Raw genomic sequence first — 4,471 nt, 5'->3', positions numbered from 1 at the left:
CGTATTGTCTATGGCTGCTTTCAGGCTACAACGTCAGAGTTGAGAAATCAGTATCATTTTTAAAAGTGGCTAGAGGCTGCTGTAAATTAAAAGAGACAAAAGTGACATCACAAATTCGGCATCAATCTTAGGGAGCCTCTGGCTCAGATATACAGCTCTAGATGACATTCTGGAGACAATGAGGATAATTTGAATATGTACCAGACATTAAAAGTTATTATGATATTGTTCATTTTCTTGGGCATAATAATAGTATTGTGGTTATGCAGAGAATATTCCTTGAGTTCCGAAATATCTGCTGAAGAAGTATTGAGGAATGAAGTGTCATAATGTCTGCCACTGACTATCAGATGTTTTAGCAAGAAAATGTATCCATGATCCATGTGTGGAAATGAATTGAGAAAGATCTTTCAATGTGGCACTATGTTAACAATTGTTGACTCTAGATGAAGAGTATGTGAGTGTTCATTCATTGTATCATTCTTCCAAATTCTAAATTTAAAAATGGTCAATCAAAGCTGTCAGAAAAAATAATAAAAAGGTGTCAGAAAAGTAAATACATATACTAGTTATTAATTCATTAAAAGTTATATACCATCATAGATTTCTAGACGTCCAATAAAAATGTCTTTTTCTCCACACAAAACTAATTCTGTGAATGGATCTTTTCTAAAACTATGAATTTGCACAGCTAATGGTGATGGATTTGAAATCAAAATTTTTAAAAAAAACAAAATCATTAAAATATTACGAGAAAATAGGGGGGATCTCCACTTCTGCCTACAAAATAAAAAACGGAAACGAGTATTGCTTTCAACATAACAATAGGAAAAATCCACATAAACTACAAAATCATTCGGTTTCTCAAACTCTCTTACCTATAACAGAAGGTAGGTAAGGACAACAAAGTGGCCTAAAGTCTAAGGAAAGACAGGATTATCCACACATAGGCAGACCTATGGGAAGCACAAAAGGAAGAGATCCGGGTGCCATAGAAATGCTTAAAAGAGAACCTACAGGGGCGCCTGGGTGGCGCAGTCGGTTAAGCGTCCGACTTCAGCCAGGTCACGATCTCGCGGTCCTTGAGTTCGAGCCCCGCGTCAGGCTCTGGGCTGATGGCTCAGAGCCTGGAGCCTGTTTCCGATTCTGTGTCTCCCTCTCTCTCTGACCCTCCCCCATTCATGTTCTGTCTCTCTCTGTCCCAAAAATAAATAAACGTTGAAAAAAAAATTAAAAAAAAAAAAAAAGAGAACCTACATTTCTGAATGAATTGCTCAGGGCCAAGTATGGGCAGTCATGAGAGTGTAGAAACTCTGAAGGAGTGGCAAAAACATGTGCAAAGAACTTGTAAAATTCAATAATAAAAAGGTTAATGAAATATTAGAAAAAGAAATTGATAGGTAATTAACAGAAAAAGAAAAGCAAATTGCTAACAAACGCATAGTTAATCGGGGAGGAGCCAAGATGGCGGAACAGCCTGGAAGCTTTTTGTGTGTCTCGCGTCCATGAAGTACAGGCAGACCAACACTAAACCATCCTACACACCTAGAAAACCGATTGGAAGATTAACACAACAATCTGCGCAACCTGAACCACAGAATTCAGCAGGTACGCGACACGAAGAGGTGAACTTGGGGAGCAAGAAGCCCCGAAGGTAGGGAACCCCTTTTGCAGGCGGAGAGAGGATGGAGACTGGGGGGGGGGAGCATACAGGAAAAGCACCCCTCCCCAAACGCAGCTGGAGAGAAAGTGGAAAATTGGAAACAGCCGCAGGGACGAAATTACAAAGGGAGAAAGGAGAAAGGAGAGGGTTTAAATTCCATTCAGACTGTAAACAAGGGGAGCGCAAAGGCTGCAACTCCGCAGCTCCCTACCTGGCGGTGCGCTGGTGGGAAGGTGAATCCCCAGGAACAGAGTGGGGTCCGGGAGGTTCTCGGGCCACACGGGGAAAAGCAGTTCCACTGCCGGAAGGACATTCGGTAGAGACTGTTGAGGCCACCTGGTCCCAGCCGACCCCGGAAGGCGGCCACATTCGCTGGTGCTGGGACGAGGTCGTTGAGGGTGAAGCCTGGTGCCAGATGTGTGTTGTGATTTTTCACAGTCCCTAAAACGCTGAGGCTACACCGTCTCGCGATCTTTTTGGGGGGCGGGCTGACGCCTGGCCGCAGTCTCGGGGCACCGGCACCAGCAGGGTCCAGCGGGCGTACCTGGGTGCAGCCGACATTCAGCCATTGCTCATTCGGCCACTGCTCGGTGAGACCCTCCCCCAGAGGGGCGGAGCGGGTCAAAGCCACAGTCCTTCGGAAGTAAGGGGCCGGGGAAAACAGCCACATCTGAGACAAAACTTGGGAGAGAGGTACTGCCTGGGGCCTGGTCACAGAAAATGGAAAAGCAGGGAGTGGATGAGAGCTGAAAACGGAGGACCGGCGCGCAATTGCTGATCCGGGAGAACAGACTGGCTGGCTGGGTGGCGCCATTTTTCACCGCTCCTGCCCATGCGCCTGCGCACCGACAAGCCCTGCAACAATCCACCCCAGTAGGCTAGCAGCGCCATCTAGTGGAGAGCGGAGTTTTTACACCGAGCTCTGCCCGACTGGGCCAACTTCGCTCTTCAAGAGCACAAACCTCACCGCCGGCTTCATTTCTGGACTATAAAGAGCTACATGGACTGATTCTAGGGGAAAACGAAGCAATTTCAGTCCTACTTCAATCTGTTAGCAGGTTCATCTAGTCAATTTTTTTCCTTTTTTTTTCTCTTTCTTTTTCTCTTTTACAATTCTTTTCTTTTTCTTGAATACAGAGAGAGAAAAAATTCATTTTTATTTTCAATTTTTCTTAAAAATATCTGTCTTTAAATTTTATTACTATATTTTTTACTTTGGTGTAAATTTTTTCAACTTCTACTTAACTTCCATCATTTTATTTTAGTCTACTTCAGTGTACCCGCCTTTTCAAATTTTCAAACAATTGCCTTTTTTTCTTTCTTCTTTTTTTCTCTTTTTCATTTCTATTCTTTTCCTTGAATGCAGAAAGAGAAAAACTTCATTTTTATTTTCAGTCTCTTTTAAAAATATTTTCATTTAATTTTTATAACTATATTTTTTGCTTTTGTGTAAATCTTTTCAAATTCTATCTCACTCCCATCATTTTATTTCAGTCTACTACAGTGTATTCACTTTTTCAAATTTTCAAACGATTTCTTTTTTTTCTTCTTTTTTTTCTTTTTTTACCTTTTTTCTCTTTTGTTTCTTTTCTTTTTTCTTAAATACAGAAAATGAAAAAATTCATATTTCTTTTTTATTTTTATTAAAAATATTTTTCTATAATTTTTTCCTACTATATTCTCTACATTTGTGTATTTTATCTACTTTAGTGTATTCATTTTTTCAAATTCTCAAATGATTTCCTTTTTTTTCTCTCCCCCCTTTTTTTTTGTTTGTTTCTCTAATCTGTCAAACCACTTTCTACACCCAGACCAAAACACACCTAGGATCTAGCATCACCTATTCAATTTTTGTGTGGGTGTGTTTTTAATTTTTAATTTTAATATTTTTTTAATTTTAATTTTTTTAATTTCAATTTTTCTACCTCATTAATTCCTTTTCTGCCTTCAAAATGACAAAATGAAGGAATTCACCCCAAAAGAAAGAGCACGAAGAAACGACAGCCAGGGATTTAACCAACACAGACACAAGCAAGATGTCTGAACCAGAATTTAGAATCACGATAATAAGAATACTAGCTGGAGTCGAAAATAGATTAGAATCCCTTTCTGCAGAGATAAAGGAAGTAAAAAAATAGCCAGAATGAAATTAAAAATGCTATAACTGAGCTGCAATCGTGGATGGATGCAGCGACAGCAAGGATGGATGAGGCAGAACAGAGAATCAGAGATATACAGGACAAACTTATAGAGAATAACGAAGCAGAAAAAAAGAGGGAGATTAAGGCAAAAGAGCACGATTTAAGACTTAGAGAAATCAGTGACTCATTCAAAAGGAACAACATCAAAATCATAGGGTCCCAGAGGAGGAAGAGAGAGAAATAGGGGTAGAAGGGTTATGTGAGCAAATCTTAGCAGAAAACTTTCCTAACCTGGAAAGACACAGACATCAAAATCCAGGAAGCACAGAGGACTCCCATTAGATTCAACAAAAACCGACCATCAACAAGGCATATAATAGTCAAATTCACAAAATACTCAGGCAAGGAGAGAATCATGAAAGCAGCAAGGGAAAATAAGTCCCTAACCTACAAGAAAAGACAGATCAGGTTTGCAGCAGAACTATCCACAGAACCTTGGCAGGCCAGAAAGGAGTGGAGAGATATATTCAGTGTGCTGAATCAGAAAAAATATGCAGCCAAGAATTCTTTATCCAGCAAGGTCATTCAAAATAGAAGGAGAGATAAAAAGTTTCCCAGACAAACAAAAGTTAAATGAGTTTGTGACCACTAAACCAGCCCTGCAAGA

Source organism: Leopardus geoffroyi, chromosome A2 (genome assembly GCF_018350155.1).
Source record: "Leopardus geoffroyi isolate Oge1 chromosome A2, O.geoffroyi_Oge1_pat1.0, whole genome shotgun sequence".
In the NCBI taxonomy this organism is placed as follows: domain Eukaryota; kingdom Metazoa; phylum Chordata; class Mammalia; order Carnivora; family Felidae; genus Leopardus; species Leopardus geoffroyi.
Note: the sequence above shows the minus strand (reverse complement) of the source record.